Source organism: Lissotriton vulgaris, chromosome 7, assembly GCF_964263255.1.
Source record: "Lissotriton vulgaris chromosome 7, aLisVul1.2, whole genome shotgun sequence".
Lineage (NCBI taxonomy): Eukaryota > Metazoa > Chordata > Amphibia > Caudata > Salamandridae > Lissotriton > Lissotriton vulgaris.
The window spans coordinates 59,206,680-59,218,346 of record NC_141695.1 but is presented as its reverse complement, the minus strand read 5'-3'; positions in this window follow the sequence as shown (position 1 = coordinate 59,218,346).

The window sequence follows — 11,667 nt, the reverse complement described above, 5'->3', positions numbered from 1 at the left end:
CGAGGTCTTTTCAGTGCGCCTCAGGCTGGGGGCGTGCCGATGGTCCGGGCCAAGTGTGTAGGATCAGAGGGAGTCTTGGGACTCGTAGTCCCCCGGATACAACAGCAAAAGTGTAAGCAGCGCCTCTCTCACTTAGGGCGCCGGGCTCAGAAGGTGACACTCCTGTTGGAGCTCAGAAGCTCTTTTCCACTTGATTTTAGAAAAGGTCACCAGTAGATGCAGCACACACCGCAGAACCAAAATGCTACCAGCAACAGCGCTGCGGGACCCGCGATAGCGGGTTCCACAAGTTCTTTTCAATGCGTCTCAGGTTGGGGGCGTGCCGATGGTCCGGGCCAAGTGTGTAGGATCAGAGGGAGTCTTGGGACTCATAGTCCCCCTGATACAACAGCAAAGGTGTAAGCAGCGCCTCTCTCACTTAGGGCACAGGGCGCAGAAGGTGACACTCCCGTTGGAGCTCAGACGCTCTTTTCCCCTTGATTTTAGAAAAGGTCAACAGTAGATGCAGCAAACACCGCAGAACCAAAACGCTACCAGCAACAGCGCTGCGGGACCCGCGATAGCGGGTTCCGCGAGGTCTATTCAGTGCGCCTCAGGCTGGGGGCGTGCCGATGGTCCGGGCCAGGTGTGTAGGATCAGAGGGAGTCTTGGGACTCGTAGTCCCCCGGATACAACAGGAAAGGTGTAAGCAGCGCCTCTCTCACTTAGTGCCCAGGGCGCAGAAGGTGACACTCCCGTTGGAGCTCAGAAGCTCTTTTCCCCTTGATTTTAGAAAAGGTCGCCAGTAGATTCAGCACACACCGCAGAACCAAAACGCGACCAGCAACAGCGCTGCGGGACCCGCGATAGCGGGTTCCACAAGGACTTTTCAGTTCACCTCAGGCTGGGGGCGTGCCGATGGTCCAGGCCAGGTGTGTAGGATCGGAGGGAGTCTTGCGACTCGTAGTCCCCCGGATACAACAGCAAAGGTGTAGGCAGCGCCTCTCTCACTTAGGGCGCAGGGCGCAGAAGGTGACACTCCCGTTGGAGCTCCGAAGCTCTTTTCCCCTTGATTTTAGAAAAGGTCGCCAGTAGATGCAGCACACACCGCAGAACCAAACCGCTACCAGCAACAGCGATGCGGGTCCCCCGGATACAACAGCAAAGGTGTAGGCAGCGCCTCTCTCACTTAGGGCGCAGGGCGCAGAAGGTGACACTCCCGTTGGAGCTCAGAAGCTCTTTTCCCCTTGATTTTAGAAAAGGTTGCCAGTAGATGCAGCACACACCGCAGAACCAAAGCTCTACCAGTGCATCTTCATCAGCCAATAAATTCTCTTCAACGTGAAGGCCATCACGTTGATGACATTGTGTGGGCTCTCAGCAAGTCTTTTTTCAACTCTGCCACTTGTTTCCAAAGCATTTTGTGATTTATGCGCAAGCTTTTGAATCTTTAAACCCATTCTGAACACATTAGTGGGGATATTCATTGTAAGACTGGACACATTAAAATGATCCGCACACTATGAGTCTGAGGATTTCCTGCTCAGTTTGTATTACTGACAAAGAATTGGAGAAGGACTTGCACAGCTTGGTGAATCCAAAACTAACCACTGTTAATGGTCTGTGGCATGCTTCCAGAGATGACACTGTCTGTGCCTGCCAGCGTGAACAATAGAAGACTACTACACAGCTTCCTCCACTTGGAGGAAGACTCCCCGGTGCACAGCACTTAATTGACTACAAAGTCTGAAAGGTTATACACAGTTCATCAAAAAGATAAATCCACAAATTTGAAAGGTTCCTCATGTTTTTAATCCACACTCATTAGTTTCATGAGTAGTTCATCAATGCTTGAAAATAAGTTTAGTAAACATAATCCAAGTAAAGTATCATCCAATCGTTAACAGTCCCAATGCATTTCGGGCTCATGACTAGCCCTTCTTCAGGGGGAAGCTCTACAAACATAAAGGAAAACATCATACTGTCACTGAGTGGTTCATGAACATCAAATTGTTACTACACAATTATTGCAAACGCCATGCTGTGCAGTTAACATCAAGCGGTGTTTGGTGATGCCGAATCATCATGCTCAAAACGTAACCGGGTGCAAAAATCAAAAAGGTGATATCAGTTAACAAGGAGTGTAGGTGAGTTAATGGAGCGAGAGAGTTCGTATTGTAAAAAAACGTGAATGCGCTATATCGCAAAGTTAGTAAGACAACGCTCGACTAGACCCAAGTGCTCAATAATATGAGGAAAGTACTTCAGTGTGCCCAACAAACAATAAATATAACGCCTATGCGCTGAATACTCACGGGGATGATAACATCCGTGTAACAAGGTTGTCAAAGCCTACAAGAAAGTGAGACCGCGTAAGAAACACACACGGTAAACGTACAATAACGCGACGCGGTTGCAATAGTCCTCGGTAGAGGTACTTACAATTAGTGAAATCCGTGGACTCCCTCAATCTGCGACCAGCTAGAAGCCTCTAACTGTCAAGGTCTCAGTGGGATTAGTAAACGCGCGGTGTGTCTGATTAGCCATAAACAAAGGACTAGAAAGTGGTGAAAGAACCAGCGCCATATTGAAATGGTGTAAAGAGTGCAGGTACAGCGAAACAAACTAACAGTAGGTGAAGACAAAACTTCAAAGTTAACCCACGATATTAAACAATATCGTACAAAACGGAAAAATAATCCCACATGTGAAAACTCACAACAGAATGGAAATATAATCATACTTTAGAAATGGTTACTAGAAATCAATGCACAATGTAAATGGCACAAATGTAACAATTGCATAACAAATGATGCACAGTCTATAGGTAGGACAGAAATTCCATCCTGTCATTCAATCCGTGTGGCTGCATCGTCGCCATGAAGCGGATCCAAGAGTTCTCTCTTTTTAGTAACATGTTTTTATTGTTGTGTGTAGGTGTCACTTGCTCCAATATGAAATATTTCAATTTGGCTATTGTGTGCTTTTGTTCCAGAAAATGTGCAGCTACTGTGGATTTGATGTTGCCAGTTCTTATGTTGCTTTTATGTTCCAATAACCGCACTCTTATTTTTCTTTCAGTGTGACCAACATAGCACTTCCCACAGGGACATTTCAACATATAAATTACATTGGCAGAATTGCAGGTGGCGTTGACTCGCAGTTTAATAGGGTGACCCTTCATGGGGTGGTTAGTGACATTACCTTGTATGCAGTTGTTAAAATTGCTACAATTGTAGCAACTGAGTCCCTTGAATGTTTCCGGTTTACTCTGCTCTCTGGGTTTAGACAAAATCTCTTTTAGATTGCGTCCCCTAGTATAGGCAAACAACGGTGGCTGTGCAAAGAATCACTGAAAATCAGGTTCCAAACTGAGTAGAGACCAGTGTTTGGAGATGATGTTTCTGAATTGATTGCTCATCACAGTATACTTGAAAACAACTACCATCCGGGAATTTTCAGTTTTGGGTCTGACTTGCAGAAGATCATCACCATTCATGTTGCCACACCGGGTAACTGCCTTATCCAATGTCTGTTGGGGATAACCACGTGCTTTGAACGTTTCCACCAAATTAGATATTTCTTGTTGGCACAAATTGTCAGATTAAACAATGCGTTTGACACGCATCAACTGAGAGAGAGGTAAATTTTGTTTCAACCCAGGTCGATGGAAACTCTGGTAATGTAAAATTGAATTGCGATCTGTAGGTTTACGAAATATGGTAGTGGTCACTTTTCCTGCTTGTCGTTCGATCTTCACATCTAAGAAGTGAATGCACTCTCTGTCAAGGGTCCACGTGAACTGTACTCGCTCATTAACTCCATTCCATGATTTCAAGAAATCAATGAGAGCGTTCTCTGTTCCTGCCCATAGGATGAAAATGTCATCAATAAATCTCAAATAAAGCTTCCCACAATCTTGCCATGATGGTTGAGTCAATATCTGTGATTCTTCAAAGGATTTCATGAATATATTTGCGTACGACAGCGCCGCGCAATTTCCCATGGCGGTTCCGCATAACTGATGAAACAATTCGTCAAAGACCGTAAAATAACTGTGGTATAAAGTAAACACCATCAGTTCCATGAGTAGTACCTGCATGTCAGCATCCAGATCCGAGTTGGATAGTTCGTGCTCCATGGCTGTTATCCCTAGGTCATGAGGTATAGAAGTGTACAGCGAACAAACGTCCACTGTGCACAATACCAACTCTCGGTCCTCAAACGACTCTGAGGCTTTTTTCATTGTGACTGTAAACGATTGGATGATACTTTACTTGGTTTATTTTTTCTAAACTTATTTTCAAGCATTGATGAACTACTCATGAAACTAATGAGTGTGGATTAAAAACATGAGGAACCTTTCAAATTTGTGGATTTAACTTTTTGATGAACTGTGTATAAACTTTCAGACTTTGTAGTCAATTAAGTGCTGTGCACCGGGGAGTCTTCCTCCAAGTGGAGGAAGCTGTGTAGTAGTCAGTTTGTATTACTGACAGCAATATGGCTGTGCCATGCAATCTCCTAGAGACTGTGTCTTTGTACTGCTAGGATGAAGTTGCTGTCCTGCATACGTCCCTTTACAATCGCACATTGTATTGCTGTTTACTTCGTATGGCAGTCTGAGCAGAACCGTCAGCGTAAATAATATTCACCCTGATCTAGAGGCATTTTTTCATTTGAGAGAGGATATTCTTGTTTGTATTTCAGTAATGCCTGCGTTTTTAATGTAGGACTAAATGTGTAGTCTGCATCTGTTGCAGTGAGAGAATTAGTCCATTGTATCCATCTAGGATGTAACGTTTAAGCATTTCAAACGCTTGCCCTTATCAAAGCCTCTAGGGTCGTTACTTGAGTTACAAGTATTATTTGTTTCCCCAGAGCCAGTGCTCTTTCTCTCAATACAGCAGTCTGTACTGCTGTTAGAAATTTCTCTGTTGAAGCAAAACGCATTTCAGCGTTTGTGTACAAGTGTGATTTATGTGCTATGGGTTCTATTTAGCTTTTATTTAAATGTACCCTGATTGACGCGCAATTACGCGGATCTCCAAATTTGTGGTATTTACATGTTTGTGTAGGCTTTTTGAGGCTATCATGTCAGCTTGTAAGGAATGAAGTATATATGTGTGTTCCTTTGACAAATGTATAATTGAAAAATCATGTTGATTAAATCATTGAAAAGTTGTACTTTCTCAGCATAGTCCAAAATGGATGTTCTGCCAAAATTTAGGAATCCCAATGAGGATTATAAGTTTCTCATGGATTTTGGAGTTTGGAGCAGGGCATATTTTTTCTAAAAAGTTAGCTGCTAGTCTTTCACTTCACTTAAAAGTTTATATCACAAAAATAGGACATTTAGGTGAGCTCTATTCAATGTTTTAATGAATTTGTAGGCCTCAGAGGCGAACCCCATAATGATGTTGCTCACCCTGATTTGATTTGAATTGTTGTTTGTTAATTGCGCGAATGCTGTGGCGTCTGGGTGCTGGTTGGGGTACATAGGACTAAAGAACTATAGAAAATAACCAAGTTTTCAGTCCCTTCCTAAACCTCAAGAGGTTCAGTTGGAGTCAAAGTACGGATGGCATCTGATTCCAGAGTTTGGCTGCACAGAAAGACAAAGTACGCCTCCCACCTTCCCTTACAGATTTTTTAGTGAAAATACCTAGAGAACAACTTCTGTATATCCCCAAAGATTCCTCCATAAAGGGCCTTTAAATCATCATCCGTCAGATAAATATCATCTACATAGGACATTGCCTCCTCATCCAAACTTTGAAGTAACTCAATTACCCTAGCTGAGAAAAATCCGGGGCTGTTTTTATACTCTTGGGGGAATCAACTAATTTGACTCTGAGAACCAAGCGCAGATAATCCTGTCAAATATCTCCTCTTAGGAGCTATGTTTTGGCAAAAAAATCTATTTTAAATATCTAGTGTTGTGTTTCAAATTTTTCCGCACAATGCTATTTATAAATGCGGCACTGTGTGCATTCTGTACTGCAAATGTCGTTGTGCATGTGTTCAGATATCTGTAGTCTAAGAATAGACTATATGAATCACCTGGTTTCATTACAGGAAACAAAGGATTATTCATTGAAGAGGTGCAAGTTTCTATTACACTTTGTTATTCAAGTTGATCTTAGATCTCCCTGACCTGCTTCTTCACTTCTTGTTTAATAGGGTATTGTCTCTGTGGAGCTGGTGTAATTTTTACTGAGCATACATGGTGAGGTGACTCAGTATCCCACCCTACATGGTTGTAATATAATGCTGGAGCAAGAGCTACTGCCCACTCTTACACATAGGCATGTTTTACATGTATTGGAACACGTTTGGAAAAAGCAGGTCAAATTACTGTTTGGGCACTCAGGCGGCCAATCTTTTTCAGCCAAAATAATGTCATAGGCAAAAGTCAGGTTCTCCCAAAAGGGACCTTTAATTTTTCTGGGTTTGTCCCCCTCCATTTGGAGTATTCACTCATGTAACCAATGTGGGGCACCTATCTTCGCATGAGGTGTTACTACCATGATCTGTTCATTCCACTCCTCACCAGAAATTCCATCAGGTTCCGGCAAGCTATTGTTAATTCTGCTGCGCTGTCTAGCATTGTCAGAGCCCATTCCACGTTCAGAAGTTGAGTCCTTAGAATTCTGGGCATGTTTTCCTTAAAAACCTGCTAACGTCTTTTTAAATTGAGGTTTTCATTTTGGCTTTTCTTCTTTTTTTACATTATTGTCCAAAGTGAGCTGTGTGTCTCTGGACCTTGCCCATTCTTCTTGCCTGTGTGTTGATTGTCCTTCCCTCTCAGAGTTCTTTGATGAACAGTAATAGTAATGAGAGGAATGTGTATCTGTATCCTGATACCTGTTTTAATGTTATCACAATTCCTAAGATTGTTACCTCCTTTCAAGGGCTCCTGTTGAGGGTACCACCCCTGGATTGTGACCTATTCTCTCTATTCTTTTGTTTTTTATTATCTCATATCGTCTTGGAAGAATCAGGTGCTTGCTTGGTGTTGTCCTTTTCAGGACAACCCATGACTTAAGGTTTTGTTGCTCTAGCTCGCAAAATATCTCTATCTTTTTTGGTATAGGTATCTTTGATAATTTTGGGTAATTCATGCTGCTGTTGTAAAGGAGTGGAATCCCTTGGGCGTTGGTGTAGTGCCACTGCTGCTGCTTCCCCCTCTATGTTTGCTAATATAATAGTTGATATGGGGGCAAAATGACCTAACAATTTCATCTGTAAGTTCATAGCAGGTTCTGCACCATACTCATTCTGTATTTGTCTTAAAACATCTTTTCTTACTGCAATTGAAGGAATACTATGAGTTCTGGTTTATATTCCAGCGAAAACTGTACCCTAAGACATACAATCCTCTATCTGGGCAGCTATCCCTATAAGCAAGCAGATTGTCATCATTCTGTGTTTTTCTTGAGGGCTTGTTTGTGGAAATACTGCTTCTAGCTTTGTTATTGTCTAAGCTATCTAGAATGGCGTTTGTACACATCTAATAGGCATTTTACCCATAATTGCATGTAGCGTTTGTGGAGGTCTTTTAGTTGTTCATTCCATAATCTGTCCTGCTAGTGTAGCCCTTGTTGGCTGAAGTGTGATTGATCTCATCACAAACTGTGTCAGAATTCTGTAAAGTTGTATTATTTATTTGTGTATCTGACAGACGTAAGTCTGCAACCGGCATTGTGTCAATGTCTGGATGCAGTGTGTAGGCCACTATGATTGGCCAAGTCGTGCAGTAACTGCTGAGTGGATCAAGTCTTACTTTATCGTATGTACGTAGGAGGGTAGCTTCAAAACAATTTACGTGTTAATGGAAGGTTAGCAGAACCTCAATGTCCTCATATGAACAGTATTCCTCTGGTGTTTCATCTTCAGTGTAAGAATGAAATGTATTTGTGTCTGCATCTGTTTGTGGGAATCAAACCCATGAATAGAATACCTCAGTTTTGTATGATTTGTGTGCCTTAATCACAAAAGATACTTTCCCACCCCTAGCTGTGACATTGTCTGAAATGTTTATTTTGCCTTCTTGTTCTCCTTCCTCCACTGCATTCTCACATTCTAAAAATCTCACATTGTGCCAGCGCAGTGTTGTCTTCGGCAGCCATTGTTGACAAAGTTTCAAGGTTTTATGCACAATTGGAACTGTCCTTCAGGCTTGAATAAACCTTCAGCCAACACATAGGATTTGCCTAATGAGGTGTATCAGATTTTTCCCTCCCACTCCAGACGCATCTGAAATAATGTGAGGAGGGATTTATGAGAAAAGCATGACTGACCTACACAGATTTGACCATTAAATACGTACCAGACCAGCATTGACGATGCCATGTCGTGTAGTTCCTATAAACCTATATAGGATCTGCATGTTTAGACAACATAGATTTTTGGAGTGTTGTCCAGACTGATTCCAGACATCCCCACTGGGTATATTCACCTGTATAACTAGCTAGCTCACAGTGCCACTATAAACTCCTCTTATCAAGGAGAGAATAGTTCCTGGCAACTATCGATCATCACAACTCTGTCCCATCAGGGATCGTGGAACAGTACAGTAATTTTCACTCAGTCACTCATGCTCACTTTGTCTTAGAGAGATACACAGAAATATACAGTGTAGATGTTTTCAATACGTATTTATTAAACCAGCGTCATCCTAGTGTAAAATAGGTGTGCTGAAACAACCATTAGACAGAAACAGATATAAACGATATTATGTACCAACAGAGTAAATGGATGGAAGATTTCTAAGAAGTGCTAATATAATAGAGATATGCAAGCATGTACGTACATGACTATAATAATGCTTACTCCTATGATGGAACCCTAACTAGAAGTACCTATATGTACCTATCATGTTTGTAGGTGTAAAGCCAATAATACCCCTGGGCTGAACCCAACCACATTCCCTGAAGTGAGAGACTGTGAGGCCCAGTCTTAGTCTCAAGATGGACACCACGCAAGGGATGTCAGACCAGTGCGAGCTGTGTACCGGAACCTCCGCTTCTTGTGTCAGTGTATCGATGCAGATGCAAAACTTTATGTACAACATTGTTGAGAAGAGCAATGTTGTGGCAGATTTCCTGTTTAGAAAACCAAAGATGTTGGAGGAATGTGAAGATGACAAGTGGAATAACTTTCAAGTGGCATTGATTCACGATCAAGGTCACACAGCCATTCACAAGAGTGAGTGGGAGCTGGAGGTCAAAAAAGATTTGGTTCTGTAGGAAGTAGTTCCATATGTAATAGATGGCTAGCCTCATAATGATGCACTCAGTGACGCTGCAAGACCTTTTTGGGAACTAAGATAAGAACTTACCATGAACTAAGGGTTTTTGTTGAGAGGGAAGAATATTGTTCCACCTGAGAGTTTCCGTGCAGTGATTGTTGAATCTTCCCATGAAGGGCATTCAGGAATCAGCAGAACTATGTCAGCTTTGAAGAGTTTGTTTTGGTGGCCTGAGCTGGACATGGCTTCTGAGAGAGTGGTAAGGGAGTGTAGTTTGTGCTGCAAGGCTGATAAATCCTTGCAAACCTTACATTTGCCAATGTGTGATTGTTTTGCTCCCAAGGAACCACAGGAAAAGGTAGCTATCGATATCATGGGACCTGTGTTTGATCAACTTCATTGTTTACAGAAATATTTGACTTTGTTGATGGACTTATGCTCTTGTTGGCCTGTAGTTAAGGTGGTGGACAAGGCAGATACAGATGTTGTGTTGGAGTTCTTGAATGAAATGTTAACGTCTGAAGGTATTCAAGCGTGGTTTGTATAGAATAATAAATTAATTAGAAATGTTATTAATTGGTTTTACTCCATCAAAGTAGGGGAGTATAATTGAATGGTCATTGAAATAGGACCTAAAAACCTGAGTTTTCCTCTTTTAACTCAAGATGCCTTTTTTAAACGTATGTATTAATGCTTTTAACAAAAGTGCGATAGGAACCTACAAACATTTTCCCATTACACTCTCTATGTAAACTTTGTTTGCATGTTTTCACTGCACTATTGTATTTGTACTTGGAAGTGTTTTTTGTTTTTATTTGTATCTTATATGTTCTATAGGATCCGAAATAAAGATTTTAAATAAATGAATGATAATGGAGTCCAATTTTTGTCTAACGGGCAAGGACTTATTTTGAGAGACTAGGTATTAAACATAGGACCCCATCCCCATGCAATCCAAGTAGGACTGTAATGGTGGAAAGATGTACTTGTGTTGCAAAGGGCATCAAACAATTGGACATGAATGGAGGTGAAGACTGGATCAAGTAATTAGGAAAATGGTTTAGGCTTACCCCATCACGAATACTGATTTCACGGGGTTACCCCCTTTTGTAATAATGTATGGGCATAAACCCAGGTCTAAGTTTCATCCTGGATGGCTAAGTGCATCAGGTGTGGAATAATGGTCAAGGGAGGAGATAAAGAACAGAAAGGAATGGTTTATGATAGGAGCAAGAAACATTTTGATATGAGACACGGAATAAGACCTGCCAAAATTTAAGCTGGAAACTTGGTACATGTTAGGAAGCCCGGATTTGTAGGAAATGGAGAAAGTGTTTTTTATTTATGCAGTAGAAGTGGTAGAAGTGTGCGGAATGTGGTACGACTCAGGAATGGTAAGGTCCGGAATCTAAAAAGAGTGACTTAATGTTTGTATATGAATGAAGTTGGGGATACAAGCAGCACATTTTGAAAGGATGGAGGATGGTGTTATTAATGAATCAAGTATGACTACAGAAGTACTTCCTCCACCATCACAGACGTATTTCACTCCCACTGAAGGTATGGAAATTGCAGGGTCAGAGAGGCAGGAAAGTGTAAGCATGCCCCTTACAGTTAATGAGATTGTTGCCGAATAAGTTAATTCTACTGACCAGGATCTAAAAGAAAGATTGGGAAGGAGAAGGAAGGTGCCTGCTTATTTAAAGGATTATGTGGGGAACAATTTGTAATTGCAATTCCTTGGTCAAAAGTATAGTATATGCATTGTATATTTTTGTATCTAATGTACATATGTTCTGTAGCAGGGATTCCATTCTCCTATAGAACTGTGCATAGAGATTTGGGACCTCAGTGAATTAGGATGGTCCAAAACTCACCTTAGTACCCAAAATCCCCTTACCGAGCTAGCTACAGTATCTCATTGGTCATAACAAACTCCCAATGTTTAGACAAACCAGAACATGATCTTTGAATACCTCAGGTCACGTGGAACACATAGACACTCTCTTAGTTATATAACCATTTCAAACCAAAACGTGGAGTAAATGAGGAATCGTGCATATTTGAAATATTTATTTACTAATGCAGGGTTCTCAAACACAGTATCTTAGATAATACAAGCAAACATATTATAAGAAGCAAAGTTATCAGCATTGTTACTAGTCCATAAAATGCAAAAGGTGACAACATGCTAACATGTTACAATGAATAGGAGTTAACAACGCTTAATTCTCACCCTCCCTAACTAGCATATTATATTATTTCTAACAAGGTCGCTTTGGGCTTTAGCAGGGCGACCCTATACCTCAATCTCTCAGTGGCAGAGGATCACATCATCCTCCGCCAGCTCTCTGCACCATCATGTGTGTTTATGTGTTCTTAGCAAAGCAATATAAAACGCGCCTAAAGCCGGATTTGGCAGCAGCTGCATTTAT